The 16,267-nt window shown below is 47.8% G+C and overlaps 1 protein-coding gene across 1 annotated transcript in view; it reads left to right on the top strand.

Moving 5' to 3' along the window:
- NKAIN3 (sodium/potassium transporting ATPase interacting 3) overlaps nucleotides 1–16,267 on the top strand; it is a gene marked incomplete at its 5' end in the record, with an annotated part of 543,802 nt that overhangs the window by 526,764 nt on the left and 771 nt on the right. The gene's annotated exons all lie outside the window — the stretch shown is intronic.

Raw genomic sequence — 16,267 nt, 5'->3', positions numbered from 1 at the left:
GGATGGGCCAGTGGGCACTGTCCGTGACCACGTTCAAATCGGTAGCGTGCCCTCCACTCCACGCTGCTTGTTGGGTCAGGGCACTCGCTTCTTCTTTGTCTAGAGTGTCAGATCCAAATTCCACTATTAATCTTCCTAAGCACATGGCCAAGGTTTCTTCCGGTTTTATTTTAGATTCTTTGCAAAGTTCTTGTATCTCTGGTCGGGTGCGTGTGCGGGAGATGACAGTGGTACGCGTAGTACCTTCTTCATCCGCAACATGCTTCGTCACAGCTATCGGGTGAGCTGCAGCAGAAAGAGGGTTAAATTCTTCATCTGGGAGCGTTGGGTACCTCCCTCCTCCCATTGCCCCCTCCCCGTGGCAAGGAGGCGGGGCCATTGGGAACGACGTTACCCCAGGGGGCAGAGTCGCTAGGCAGATCCCCGCCGGATCTTCTGTAACTCCGCCCCTCTTTTCCGGGTTTCCCGGATGGCTCGCACTTTTCTCGGCGCCATTTTCCGCTAGCAGCATCATGCGGCTGGCACTGTTAATAAACGCTGCTCCGGAGCCCTTTGCTGTCCGCTCCAGCAACTCCTTACCCGCCGTATGCATCTGAGCCTCCAAGTTTGCGTACTCCCTTAGTAGGCCCGTTACTGCACGGAACAGCACATTTATCATCTTTCCCTTCTTCCATTTAGTCAAACCCCACTTTGGCTTGTGATGGCCCTTAGTTTCCAAATCTTCCTGTAGCTGAATGAGGAGCTCATGGCCCCGTGACTCAGGCACCAAGTCTGGGCAATTGAACCAGTCTGCGGGGGTGGGTTCCCCCCCTTCCCTTAAGTATCAAGTGCATTGAGCGAACACCTGAACGGGGGTCAGCTTTTCTGCCTTCCGCGCCTTCACCCCGGCTAGGGATATGGTTGATGTTTCCTGCGGGGGTCGATAATAGACCCGGTCACACCCCATTATGCATCCAAACTCCCCAAGGGATAGCTTAGTTCTCCATTTTTTCACTACTGCTTCTTCTCTCTTTACGGAGAAGTAGCCATCAATATTTCTTTCATCCCCTTCTACCGCCTGATGGTAAGCGATATGCGCCCATAGATCGTTTGCATTCTCTACGCGGCGGGTCCCGGTGCGCCAGGGGCAGCACCCGATCAGGTTCATCTCCATCACCGTGCCCTTAGATCCCATCCTCGTCGCCATGTCTCGGACAGCTAGAGCCGACTTGAGGTGATTTAGAAACTGCTTGTTCGTTAGGGCGGGCTGGTGAATGGAGAGGCAGACAAGGTTTAATGGTTGCAAAAACTTTTACTTATGCCACTTGTAGTTGTGACACAGATGGTCCGGTCATCTGAACAACTGTGTGAGTTGTTCCAGCTGGCGAGGCCCAAGCCAGTTAATCCGTCCACAATTTAAGCCGGCGGGAAAAGGGTACGTCTGGGATTGCACTCGGCGACGGGAAGAAGGATCGATAGGTGATCAGTCTATCAATCAGCTAGCCGCAAGTCAGATCTCTTTAGAGGCACTCTGCAGCGTGCTCAAAGTTCTTCGACTTGGGCGGAAGTCACACGAAATTTTAAACGGCTAGCAAGCCAATCACTAGCCGCCACGTGTGAATAACTGGCCAATAGCGGGACACAAATTTGCATTCGAATAGCGGGAACTCTTTGCACCGTGCATTTCTGTGCTGCAAAGAAGAAATGCATCCTGCAAATTGGCGGGAAGTCTTTTGCACCGAGGTTCTTCTGTGCAGCAAAAACCCTCGTTGTGCAAGAGGCTCTCATGTGGCAAGAAAATTCCATCGTGCCGAGGCACCAAAATCACTGGGTTGTGACAGTAGGCAGGGCTTGTTTCTAGGCCCTCAGCTTTGCAGTAAAGCTGTATGGTTTTTCATAGATTTCATAGACATTAGGAGCTGAAAGGGACCTTGAGAGATCATCAGGTCCAGCCCCCACCACCATAGTCAGCTGGGATCAAGTGACCCCAGCAAGAAATATATCCACCTGTTTTTTGAAGGAATCCAGAGCATGTGCTTGCACCACATCTGGGGGGAGTTTGTTCCAGACCCTGGACACATGCACTCTCAAGAACTTTTTTCTTATATCCAATCTAAATCGGCCTTGCAGGAGTTTCCAGCCATTAGACCTTGTTATCCCTTGGGGAGCTCTGGTGAACAGCTGTTCTCCCAGGTCCTGACATACCCCTCTTATGTATTTGTAGGCTGCCACCAAGTCCCCCTGAGCATTCTCTTCTCCACACTGAAGAGTCCCAAGTCCCTCAACCTCTCCTTGTATAGCCTTCCCTCCAGGCTTTGGATCATATGAGTGGCTCTCGTTTGGACTCTCAAGCTTCTCTACATCCTTCCTGAAGTGGGGGGCCCAAAACTGGATGCAGTATTCCAGCTGCGGTCTCACCAGGCCCAAGTAAAGCTGGAGGATGACCTCCCTAGTTTTGCTTGAGATGCATTAGTGGATGCACACCAGAGTTTGGTTCACTTTGCCAGCCACAGCATCCCATTGGTGGCTCATATTTATTTTGTGGTCATTCAAGACTCCCAAGTCCCTTTCGGTCATGATGCTAGCGAGCGTAGCACTGCCGAGCCTGTAAGTGTGCTGGGGGTTCTTCCTACCGAGGAGCAGCACCTTACACTTCTCTGCATTGAAGGCCATCAGGTTTTGATCAGCCCACCTTGAGAGTGTGTCCAAGTCAGCCTGCATCCTCAGCCTGTCCTGCAGTGTGACCGCCCTCCCCCATAATTTGGTATCATCTGCAAACTTGGTGAATTCACATGTGACTCCAGATCATTAATGAAGATGTTAAAGAGTACTGGCCCAGCTACTGAGCCCTGAGGGACTCCACTGGTCACCCTGCACCATGTTGATTTGCTTCCTTCAACTAGTGCTCTTTGGGTCCGACCCCATAGCCGGTTGCCTAGCCATCAGACCGTATGATGATCAAGGCCACAGTTCCCCAGCTTACCCATGAGGACATCATGGAGGACTAGGTCAAAGGCCTTCTTGAAGACTAGGTATACGACATCCATGTCATCTCCCTTGTCCAGGGCACGTTACCTGGTCATAGAAAGTGATGAGGTTGGTCAGGTATGACCTGCCAGTCACAAAGCCATGTTGGCTGGCATTCAGAAGCTTGCCTTCTGTCAGTCTGGTGTTGATGGATCCCTTGACAATTTTCTCGAGGATTTTTTCAGGGACAGACATGAGACTGATTGGTCTATAGTTCCCCAAGTCACCCCTCCTCCCTTTCTTGTAGATAGGGACTACACTGGCTCTTTTCCAGTCATTCGGGACCTCGCCTGAGCACCAGGATTTTTCAAATATCTCTGCCAAGAAGGATGCAATGATGTCTGCCAGCTCCTTCAGGACTCTCGGATGCATTCCATCTGGGCCCATGGACTTATGAATGTCCAGTTCCTCAAGGTGTTCCCTCACTTGATCCACATCGATTTTAGGCCCGCTGCCCACTCCCAGATTGGTTTGTGCCATTTCTGACAATGTGATCCTCCTGGGCAGGTGAAAAACTGATACAAAAAAGTAATTTAGGAGATTGGCCCTTTCTTGGGCATCAGAAGTCAGTTGCCCCATTGGATCTCTCAGGGGCCCAATGCTATCCGTGTTCTTTTTCTGGTTTTCCACATATCTGAAGAGGGACGTCTTGTCTTTGATTCCCATAGATAGGTAGCCTAAGTTCAGTTTGTGCCTTGGCTTTCCTCAACCACTCTCTACAGGTGCGGGTGAGTGCTGAGTAATCCTCTTTGGTAATGCTTCCTGTTTTCTAGCTGGTGTAGGCTGCTCTTTTGAGCTTAATAAGGTCCAAGAGTTCCTTATTCAGCCATGGGGCTTTCTTGCCCATTGACTGCATTTGTTCTGAGATGGAATGGCTTTGCCCTGTGCTTCAAGGATTATGTTTTTAAGAAATGACCAGTCCTCATGTACTCCCTTTTCTGGGGGTGGGGAATGGCCTCTAATTGCCTGACTGCCAATTCTCTCAGTTTGCAAAAGTCAGCCTTCCCAAAGTTGAGGACTTCTGCTTTACTGCTGGGTTTGCCTGCTCTTCAGTACACTAAGAATGTGACCAATTCATGGTCGCTATCACCAAGCTTCCCCTTGATCTGCAGATTGCTCACTAGGTCCGCCCCATTGGCCAGTACCAGATCAAGCAATGCCTCTCCCCTAGTTGGCCCATAGACCTCCTGAATTAGGTAGAGGTCATCGAAGGATGTGAGAAAGCTATGCGACCTGTCAGATTTGTCCGTGCACTCATCCCAAGAGATGTCAGGGAAGTTGAATCCCCCATGACGATCACAGTTGGGGAGTGCATGGCCTCAACCAGTTCCCTATTGAATTCCTGATCTAGATCTTCCTCTTGGTGGGGAGGTCTATAGTAGACTCCTACAAGTAAGTCACCCTCCCCATGTTCTCCTTGTATCTTGACCCAGAGAGTCTCAAGATGCCCATCCTGGTTTGGAAACTCGATCTGCAGGGAGGTGAGCTGATCCTTGATGTAGAGAGCTACACTCCTACCCCTCTTCCCGACCCAGTCTCTCTCATAAATTATAGCCCTCTATTGCCACTGACCAATCATAAGTGGAGTCCCACCAGGTCTCTGTAATTCCTACCAGGTCATAATCATTTTCACATAGGAGAAGGGCCAGTTCCTCATGCTTATTTCCCAATAATAAACTGCTGGCATTTGTATACAGGCAGTTAAGTCTGCCATGAGAAGTCCAATGCTTCCGAGGGGTGAAGCAGGACCTTTCCTTGGCTATCTCCCAAGTTATTGGTAGTGCAGCTGACATGACCTGGGCTAGAACTGTCAGTAGACTGCCCATCCCACAGTGGTCTCAGTTTAAAGTCCTGTCAAGAAGGTCAGCCATTCTGTCTGAGAAGAGCTTCTTCCCTTTCCAGGTGAGGTGGAGGCCATCCCTTCCCAAAAGTCTACTGTCTCTGAAGTGTGGACCGCAGTCAAGGAAGCCAAACCCCTCGCGATGGCACCATCGCCACACTCTTCTATTCACCCTGCTGATGCACCTATCCCCCCAGAGCCCATGTCCTGTGACAGGGAGGATTGAAGAGAAAACTACCCATGCCCCCAGAGCCTTGAGCCCAGCTCCCAGAGCCCTGTAGTCACACATGACCTGACCGGGACTTCTCCGTGCTGTATCATTGGTGCCCACATAGATGAGTAGCATGGGATGGTGGTTGGAGGGCCGATTGAGTTTGGGGATCCTCTCCATCACATTCTGAACACAGGCTGCAGGCGGGCAGCAGACCTCACAGGCCAGAGGGTCAGGAGAAAGATGAGTCCCACAGTCCCCCTAAGGAGGGTGTCACCCACAATAACTCTACGCCTTCTTTTCGGCACAGGTGTTGGTGGCCGTCCATCCTCACATGCTGGAGCTGGCATTATTGCTGGCTCTGTTGATGCAAGAAGTGCAAAGCAGTTGTGCAGCTCCAGGGGAGTGGTAACCCTGGTGCTGCGCCTCTTTGGGCCAGAGACAACTATCGTCCAGGCAACCCCAGGCTGGACTTTGTGGTGGTTCCTCGGTTCCACCACTCTATCATGAACCATCGGGTGGAGAGCCTGAAAGTAAGAGTCCATTGCCCCCAAACCCGGCTGCCTGCAGTCTTGCTAGGCAGCCTCCACATGGAGCCAGGGGCTCTGTCTGAGTGGAAGCCGGGGCCAAGGGTCCCGCCTGGGAGCGGGCAGGGACTGCAGGCTCCATCTGGGTATAGGCCGGAACCATGGGCTCCATTTGGGTGGAGACCCCGTTGGTGTCAGAGCAGGGGAGTCCAGGGGCAGGGGGGAGCGTCGGGGTGTGACGTGTCCCACCCACCATGGTCCTTGTAGTATTCTGGCTACTACTGTGCAGACCTTTGGCTATGGCTCAGTGCCCAGAGCCTTGGGCCCTCCTGTATAAACTAACTCCCGTACTAACTCACGTGCCAGGCAGACAAGCGCCCCTGTTTGCTAGTCCTGTTCACGCAGCTCCAGTCATACAGCTACCTGGGGGGCTGGGCGAAGTAGGAGCTGGGGCAGGGTGAGACCCTCCTTGGCTCCTTTCACCTGCCTCCCTGCAGCTGGCTAGCCCCTCCCACCATGGGCCCCGCTTACCTCCAGCTCTGCTGGGGGTCAGGCATGGGTCCTCTGCAGTTGGTGAGGGGCTTTGGAGTGTGGGGGCATGACGAGCCTTCACCCGTGCATCTCTTGCTGCTCCTGGAGCCCAATTTAGATGTCCTGGATGGATGGATAGAGTCTCTTACACAGCTGGAGAAAGTTCTCATTAAAGTATACATTCTAACAAGGCGTGTCTGCACAAGATGCTGACTGCACAGTAGCTTGTTATTACTGCACAGTAGCATTGTGTGGCATGAAGCATGACACAGCGCTAGTGTGAAGTAGTAACAAGCTACTGTGCAGTCAGCATCACCTAAAAGCTGTTTGGTGACAGTACTGCACACTAATACTGGTTACTGTGCAGTTATTTAGTACTTGTGTATGCAAGTTGTAAATATTTGCGTGGTAACAACTGCACAGTCAGTATCTGGTGTCGACATGGCCTCAGTGTACCTTTCTGGTGCCTCCACAGATGTTTGTTTACATGTATAATACCTTTACTTGCATTGGTTTTCCCAAAATGTGGCTGTCTAATTTTTAAAAATCTGTCAAAGGATATGGGTTCCTTAAGAGATGTGGTTAAATAGCTCTCAATAACACTAACTGCAACCCCTGAACATCGTGCTGAAGCTTCATGAAGTCATATTTCCTTTTATAGCTAAGCTGGTAGAGTGGAGGACAGTAGGTTTGGTTTGTGTGGTAATCCTTAGGTTGTTGGTTTGATCCCAGCTTGAAGGAAAGCTTTTCTGAAGTACTGTGCCCAGTTTCGGGTCCTGCACTATAGATAGGATGTAGACACATTAGAGAGCATCCCATGGAGGGCATTGAAAATGGTTGGAGGGCTGGGGCACATGACTTATGAGAGGCTGAGGGAATTGGGCTTATTGGGTGCTTGTACACATGATGGGAATTGGCCATTTTTGTGGTTTAATTGCATCACACCGTACACATGAGGGTTTTTTTATCGTTTAAATGAGTTGGTTATGTTACAAACTAAACCGCAGCTGCAGGCAGTTTAGTTTGCAACATAACTATTTTTAATGTTGCAGCCTTTTAACAGCTCGCCCCCCACTCTGCTGTGGGAGAGGCAAGTTGAAAGCACAAGCGGCAAGAGATCCAATCTTTTTTTTTTTTTGCAGAGCCTCCCACGGTGGAGGGGTGAGCTGCTGGCAGGTCAAGCAGTCCCAGACCTGCAGGGGGCCTTGGTCTTTTCCTCTATGGCAGCAGTGCCCCCTGGGGCTGCCCAGGTGAACTGGTAGTGGGCAGGTGATGCCCCAGCTCGGGCTCAGGGAAGAGTTGGATTAGGCTGGATGCTGCCTCTGAGCTGGGGCAGCACCTACCCACTAGCAGCCCTCCTGGGAGGCCCTGGGGGATGCCCCCACCATGGAGGGAAGGACCACGGCCCCCCACAGCTCAGGACCCACTGGCAGTTTGTCTCCTGGCTGTGGGAGGGGTGGACAGGCTCCATGGGTGGGGGGAAAAAGGATTGAGCCCCCCACCATTTTTTTTTTCCAACAGAGCCTGCCTGAATGACCTGCCACTGGGCCACATGGCCCCCTGAGCTGCAAGGGAGGCCCAGTCCTTCCCTCCACATTGGCAGTGCACCCTGGGGCTGCCTGGGCAGGATGCTACCTGTGTGGGTGCTGACCCAGCTCACAGAGAGCACCTGCTAGGTCCAGCTCTTCCTTGAGCCCATGCACTGGAAGCTGTCTGGGTGCTGCTCCTTGGGCAGGCTCAGGGAAAAGTTGGATCTGGCGGGAGCTACATGCAAGCTGGGGCACACTCGCACAGCCTAGCATCTCACCCAGGTGGCTCTAAGAGATGCCACCACCATGGAGGAAAGGACTGGGGCCCCCTGCAGCTCGGGCTGAACAGCCTGGCAGCAGCTCACACAAACAGACTGCACTGGGGGGGAAAAAAAGCAGTGCGAGGCCCGATCCTTCCCTCCCCTGCACCCCCCCCCATGGAGCCTGCCTACCTCTCCCACAGCCAGGGCACGAGCTGCTGGTGGGCCCTGAGCTGCAGGGGGTCATTGTCCTTCCCTCCACAGTGGCAGCACCCGCTGTGGCCACCCAGGAAGGTTGCTAGGAGGTGGGTGCTTCCCCAGCTTGGAGGCAGCACACAGTCTGATCCAACTGTTCCCTGAGACTGAGCTGGGGCAGCACTCAGCTGCTAGCAACCCACCTAGGTGGCCCTGGAGGCAGTGCCACTGCAGAGGGGAGGACCAGAGCCCCCCCGCCCGATCTCAGGGGCCACTTGGCCTGCCACAAACTCACTCCCCTAATGCGGGAGTCATGGGCAGGCTCCATGAAAAAGGGAAAAAAAATGGATTGGGCCCCTCATCATAACAGTGATGGAGCCTTTAAATTGAAACAGTGTTTTTTTAAATGTCACAATTAAAAACCCACTGTTTCAATTTAGGAGACTAAACCCCATCATGTGTACAAGTGCCCATTTAGTTTGGAGAAAAGACTGAGTGGGGATTTAACAGCAACCTTCAAGTACCTGAAGGGGTGTTCCAAAGAGGACAGAGCTAGACTGTTCCCAGTGGTGGCAGAGGACAGAACAAGGAGCAATGGTCTCCAGATGCAGCAAGGGAAGTCTGTTAGATATTGGGGAAAAGTTTCTCACTAGAAGGTTAGTAAAGCACTGGAACAGGTTACTGAGAAAAATTGTGAAATCTCCATCCTTGGAGATTTTTAAGACCCAGCTAGTCAAAGCCTTGGCTGGAATGATATAGTTTGTCCTGCTTTGAGCAGGGAGTTGGACTAGATGACCACCTGAGGTCAACCCTATCTCTCTATGATTCTATGATTCCTGATGATTTTTTTATGAAAATCCATTGAAATTTACTTTTTTGCTGCTTTCCTGATAATCACTGGTATTTATTTTTTTAGCTGGACTTGCATGTAAGCAGACACATAGGAACTAGGATTAAATCCGATGTATTCTGGTATTCTTAGAACCCTGTGATGAAAACCTCAGAAGTCCTTTGAGTTGACCCAATTTAGATGACATTAAAGAAAACAGTAGTTCTACCACTGACTTCAGTAGGAACAGTTCAGCCAAGGCAGAATATTGTTGAAAATGTAACAGTTTGTGTTCTTAGATAAATATAAATGATTCCATATTTTGTCGTTTGATTTATGAAAACTGAATGATGATAATAGTTTTCTCTTAGTTTCTTATATACCGTTGTCTACTATCCTGGCTAATTTTTTTTCAGAATGAATAATGTCAGTGCCATCAGAAAATGATAAATATCATGATTTGATTATATTTGTTCTAGAAACGTTACTAGCTTCCCTCAGCAGTGCATCAGGCTAACCCCATGCATTTGCCTCACTTTATGAATTATTTCTGCTCTGCTCCTTTCAAAGCATGTGCCAAATGTTGATTATCTAATACCAAAATGAATTATGACATTTTGTGGACTTAAATACTATTTCATCAAAGAAAAATGGAATTTAATTAGCAACCATATTCAGCACAACAGTCACTAAAGTGGGTGGTAAGAGACAAGTGTTAATAATTAACCAAGACAAACGTTTTGACTGTTGAACTTCAAAGAGATTTAAAGTGAAAAAAGTAAATGTTATTGGGGCAGGGTTGTGGTAACTGAATGAAGTTCAGGTTGTTGACAAGCTTCTATTCCTGATTCATAAATTCTAATCATTTTAGGCAGGTTCGGGTGGCTTTTTGTAAATGCCTTGAATTCCCTTCAATGGTCCCTGCTAAAAAGCTCCAGGATTTTTTTTATGAACTATAGTGTAAAGAGGCTATTGCCCCATCCCTTAGGAAAGCCAGAACCGCATTGCTATAGCACAGTGCTTATCATTTCTATAGAACAAAAAGGCTAATGATACCAGTATATAATGTGATTCCTTTAGGGAATTGTAGCAGCCCCTCTTTTTCCCTTTAGTTATGGACCTGTTATTTTTATAATTGGACAGGAAAGGATGCTTGGAAGCATGTCATGTATACTGTTCTCAAAAGAAAGCCCCCTTTGGGACCAACACCAGTGGTGAGCCTGGTCCCATGGTCTGTTTCCATTTTCCAAAATGACTCATGACAGATTATAAAATCCAATCAACATCAATATGTGATAGCAAAACATGAAGTAATTGGGTTTGAGGGGTATGGGAATTGTATGTGAATGAAATATACTTTCCCTTAAGATACTACATCACTTCTTGAATTTCACCTTGCTCCTTTTGTCACCTTTATTGGCTAGAAAATAGTTGCAGTGTCATTTTCCCCATAATGAACAATTGTAGAAGGGGCATAGAGAAAGTAAGTTAACAGGAGTGCAGAGCCAACTATCAGCATTATACCAAAAGAGAGCACAAAAGAAATGCCAATTTGTAATAATAATAGTGAGAAAGACTTGACTAATAGCAATGTGAATAGCAGTTTCAGTTGGCCTATGGGCTTCTCAAAGATTCATTAGCAGCTCTAGAGTGCTCAGCAGCTGATAAGAAAACTTTTTTTTCAGCTTGAACAATTTTCCAGTAGAGCTATAAGTCTCCACTAAGGCCTGCGCGCAAAAGACGTGGTGAAAGCCTATGGCTTTTGAAGTTAGGTGCATTCCTTTTGTTTCAATACACTTTAGACAGAATCCATGCCTTGTGTAATTCCTCTGAGTTCAGTGGAATTAAACTGGTCTATTTCATATATAGGTCTCAGATATAACAAGATCCATGTGCTAGTTTTTCATTCAGGAATGGAAAAATCAGTGGCAGGAAGAAGGTTATTTGTGAATTCCTGCTCAGATTGCCTGTCTTTCATGCTATAGCTGATTGAAAACACTTATGTTGTTATGCATAACCAAGGCAACATATTAATAATAAGTGGACTTGCTCATTTCTAATTGGTAGCAATGCAGTTTTCTCAAAAACAACTACATCAAAATAAAATGAAGGACATTTCTAATACTTTATTTCCCAAATGTTCTTCCTTCCTTGTCTAACAATATCATTTGCCGTGCTTCTACTGAAGCTTTAAATGAAAATAGTTGTTTTATTTGTATTCTCATTTACAAACTCACCTTATCCATTGTGTCACTTTTTCATGACAAAACAAAAGACTTTGTTAGGTAACTGATATCGCAACACCAAATGGGTTGTTTTGTTTGAATGCTTACATGTAGGTTTTAGACAAATAGAAACTTTTTTGTTTTAGTAATTACTCAGAACTAGAGTCAGGCATAAAGCATTGTAAAATAGTTTTCATTTCACAGGATTTGCAATTGACTCATTTTCCATTTTAGAGGAAAGTTTCTGAGACTTTTATCAATTTTTCATAGACATTGATTATGAAAAGGTGTTAAGAATTGTTATAGAATATTTTTATTTACCTGAGGCTTATTTTTTAGTAAATAAAAAGGTTCAGTAACAGTTTTGATTTAAAAAATAGTATTAATAAGACTGTCACAGAAACATTTGAGGAAAACAGAAGATTTGGAAATGATGCCTTTTTCTCAAAAACAATCCCTTTCTAAACAGGATGTTTTTCGTCAGAACATTTTTGGGTAAAATGTTTTAATAACTGTATTCAAAATATTGGTTAATTTAAATAAAATGTTTAAATTTCAGAGCACACTTAATTTCTAAAATACCTTGAACATACTATTCCCCTCAACTAGTTAAATTTGAAATTTCCTGACTGTGATGAATCTCTGGTATGGATAATTGAATATTTAAACAGTTCCTCTAAAATTATGAGCTATGGGGAGGAGAGAGAGAGTCTCAGTGAAAATGCATTTGTCTCATCCAACCTTAAGGCAATAAAATGAACTGCAACTGCTCAGTCACACAATTCAGTAGAAAAAAATTGAATATGACTGAAGTATTAGTAACAGTATTATACAGCATGTTTATGAGGCAATGGTAGTATCAGTCCAGGAAGAGGTAGCTAGCCATGTTAGTCTCAAGTCAGTTAGAAGGCAGGGTAAATATGCACCAGGCCTGTGCAAAGCAGAAAGTATTTGCTTCAGATTCAGATTCGGCTGATTCAGAGGGACAGCGATTCCATTAGGTGATTCAAATCACTGTCTCGATTCGATTCGGCTGATTTGGATCTGGAGATTCAGCGCTGATTTGGAGATTTGGCCATAGACTAAACAGGCAGCAGTCCTTGACCACGCTGGACACAGCTGCCTCCAGCTAGTAAGCAAAGCGGGGAGGAAGGGCCGTGGGGTGGAAGATCAACGCCCCCACAGCAAGGGAGGGATTGGGGCGGGGATAAGCTGCCCAGCCAGGGTGGAGGGGCACGGGACTCAGGGAGAGGGGCTCCCACCATTGTGCACCACTGCACACTGCCAGTCCAGGAGCTGCTCTTCTGATGGCTCCTCCAATGGTTCTCGCTGCTGGTCCGGGAGGGTATGGGAGGATGTATATGCCCCTGGATCTGCGTGGGGCGGGCTGGGCTGGGATGCACACTGGACAGGTGGCAGAAGAGACTGGGAGTGGGGGCTCTGCCCTCTCACTGCTCACCTAGCTGAGGCAGGGAGGCATGGGACAGTGGTGTTGCGCTGCCTCGGACAAGCAGCACACAGCAGCAGAAGCCGCTCCAGCCTCCCCGTGCCGCCTGCTCCACCCCACCCCACTCCGGCTGGGTGAACAGTGGCAGGGCATGGGGCAGGCACGTGCACCTGGTTCGGGGCGGGGCCAGTGGCATGGACTATGGGGAATTTTAGGGTGATTGAAGCCCCACCATAGCACCCGCTCCACTGCACTCTGTGGGGCAGGATGTGCCCGGGCTGCGCTCTGGGCAGTAGCCGGGCCTATCCACCTGGAGTGCAGCCCTGACTCCACCTGCCCTGTGGAGCACAGCCTGCTGGCGGGCGGCTAGAGGTAGCCTTCCAGAGCACATCCCAGCTCAGCCCACCATGTGCAGATCCAGGGGCACCTGCCCACTCCCATGCCTCCTGGACCAATGGCAAGAGCCGCCGGAGGAGCCACTGGAAGAGCTGCTCCTGGACCGGTGGTAAGCAGTGTCAGGAGCCCCCCTCCCTGATCCCATGCCCCCTGCCCCAGCTGTGCAGCTTGTCCCAGCTCCAATCCCTCCCTCACTGTGGGAGTGTTGATCTGTCCCCCCCACGCCCCTTCTCTCCCTTCTTCACTCCCCACAACAGACTTACCAGCTGGAGGCAACTGTGTCCAGTGTGGTCAAGGACTGCTGCCTGTTTAGTCTATGGCCAAATTTTTCTGAATCAATTCAGAGGCTTCCAAATTAATTCCGGCCTTTTAACAGGTCTCCCGATTCAATTCAGATTAAGAGATTTGGCTGCTGAATCAGGCTGAATCTCCTCTAGATTGAATCAGCAACCAAAGCTTCACACAGCCCTAATATGCACCATTATAGACTAAATAAGATTATATAATATATATATGAGCATTAGCTTTCACGGGCTGAAGCTGTCTTCATCAGATATTATGCATCAGTCCAGGCATAGCACAGAGCAGAATGATACAACAATGGGTGAGAGAGACAGAGAGACAGACATTTACTCTACAAGATGTTGGTTGAAAAGCTATGCTGGCTAGGAGTTTGATAAATGCTTCCTAGTTGACACAACTATGCTGGCAAAAGCTTCTGGTGTAGAGGCAACTCTGTCATCAGATTTGTGCTTTTACTGGTTTAGCTCAAGGGTGCTCAACTCCTGGCTTGCAGGCCAGTCGGGCCCATGGGGCCATGGCATCCAGTCCATGGAGCCCCCCACAGGTTAGGAAACGTGGCAGTGGGGGAAGAGTGGCAATTAATACTGGCGCCCTTCCCCTGCTGCCAAATTCCCATACCCCGTGCAGCCAGATCAGGCCCAAGCTACACCATCTCTTCCTCACATAGCTGGATTGTGCCACAGACTCTTTCGCCCATGCAGTGGTTGAGACTAAGATATGGCCCCTCCCACCCTCAAGACGAGGCTGTGCCCCCTTCCCTTCATGCAGCTGGATAGGGGCTGGGCCATGTCCCCTCTCCCATGCACCTAGATTGGGGCCCAGCTGCTTGCCATCTGTCTCTGTGTGTCCTATTGGGCCCCACATTCACTGGATCAGGCCCACAGGCCACATCTGGCCTGCAGACAAACTGGGTGCCACCTATCTGGCCAGTGGGAGCCAAAAGGTTGAGCGCTATTGGTTTAGGTTATAGTGCTAAAACAAGCAGTATAACTATTTCTGAGGGAACCGAGGGATCCACAGAAAAGCACATTCTGTTGGCATGCTCTGCACTTCCACCAGAGAGCAATGGTGAGATGTTTAAGCTGGCATAATTGTGGTAGAACATCTAGGAGAGGTGAGCCCTCAAAGAGAGAGAGAGGTTACATCTCTGCTGCCAAGAACTGTGTTACTTTACAGCGGAGTAACTAATGTGTAATCTACTTCACGGTCAGTTCCTAGAATAGACAAGGTGAAGTAATTCTTACACCGTCCTAACCTTATACTCCCACAGTAAAGCAAAATCAATGCTAAATTCCCTACCAGGTCTAGATGGAATCCTGAGTTCCTGTTCTATAGGAAATTCTAATATTCCAGTCAATTCCTGCATGTGGATAATCCCTTAAACCAGCAGTTCTCAACCTTTTGCACCTTACATCCCACCAGCCATTTTGTCAAAAAAACCCTGGTCAAACCATGGTAAAAACAAAACCCCACAAGATTGCACTGTTCAAGATATCTGTTGATTCATCTATTTGAAGTGCAAACAACTGATTTTTTCAATCGGGCAATGAGTTGAAGTCCCACCTACAAGACCTTTGTATCCCACCGGTGGGACATGTCCCACTGATTGAGAAACACTGCCTTAAACAATAAAATAGTATTGTATTGAACTGGAGTGAAACTTGAAACTATTGTGTAGCCTGAGTATCCACACGTCAGTGTAAGTGCTGCAAGCAAGCTAAAGGCTAGCCTAATGCCATCATTTTGTTGTGCCTCACATCAGTGCATTTGTGCCTCACTAATACTCATCTTTCTGTATATTGTAACTGTCAACCATGTGACCAGACTTTCATATAGAGGCAAAAAATATCCACTGATTAAAACCTGTCTCTGTGTGAGCCTGCACAGACAGGACATTTTTCTTTTAATCATGCACTGAATTCACAGCCTAGCTCTTCCATTAAAATTTGTCACCTGAATGTGACCTGACTGCAGAAAGGATTTTTTTTCCCTCTTGACTGTGGTCCCAGATGATTTGAAGCATTTTATATTTTATCCAATGGGAATGTAAGACTATAGAATTGGGATTGTGTTAGGTATGCAATTGCTGTGACTTGGGCTTCTGCAGATTTATTGTAACCTTTTGGTTTTTTCTGGGCAAGTGTACTGCCATGGGAACACTTTTCAGAACAGCTCAGTAAAATACATATTCAAATTCACCTGGGAATAAGTACCTTGATTAGTGAAACTTATCGTCAAAAACAATGAAAGGGCCCTATTCTGTAGCTGCCAGAAAGAAATTCAGAGGCTTCATGGAAAGATAACTCTTTCAAGTATTTCAGTCTCTCAGGGCTCCTATACACATGCAGGGAGGCTGCTCCAACGCGCTGTAATTACAGATGCAAGAGAATTTCTGCTTCTCCCAGCTCACTGGAGATTTTCAAGGCAATTGCACACGAGATGGTTTTGGAGCCAAGGCAGGGATGGTCTACAGACACATCTTACAAACATATTTAACTTTATGTTCATGAATATTCCAGGTGGGTGAAACCCTGGATCCATTGGGGTTAATAGGAGATGTCCACTGACTTCATTGGAGTCAGATTTCTTTTCCTATATCCAGCATAAGCATAACTACTTTGCTGCTTTGCAGTATGGGACTCATGGACCAGATTCTGAGAACCGAAGGACCCTATACTCAGAGCTGCAGTATTTTCACACTGCTGCTTATTTGCTACTTTTTGGCCTTTTTGGCTTCCCTAGCACCTCAAAGCTTTTTTTTTCCCATTACCCACAGAGACTTCCAGCACCAAAAAGTAGGGGAGAAAGTTTCCCCTTGTAAAATATATCCAAATAGAAAAAGGCTATTAGGATTTGGCTGACACTGGAAGTTCCTTGGAAGACAAAGAGTAAACAGACAGTATATTCATACATGTCAGTCATAAATCGATGATTGCTCCAAGGGTGATATTTTGCAGTCTTATTTGAA

This window comes from Alligator sinensis, unplaced genomic scaffold, assembly GCF_000455745.1.
Source record: "Alligator sinensis unplaced genomic scaffold, ASM45574v1 scaffold860_1, whole genome shotgun sequence".
Classification (NCBI taxonomy): Eukaryota; Metazoa; Chordata; order Crocodylia; family Alligatoridae; genus Alligator; species Alligator sinensis.
This window is presented reverse-complemented; position numbering and strand designations above follow the sequence as displayed.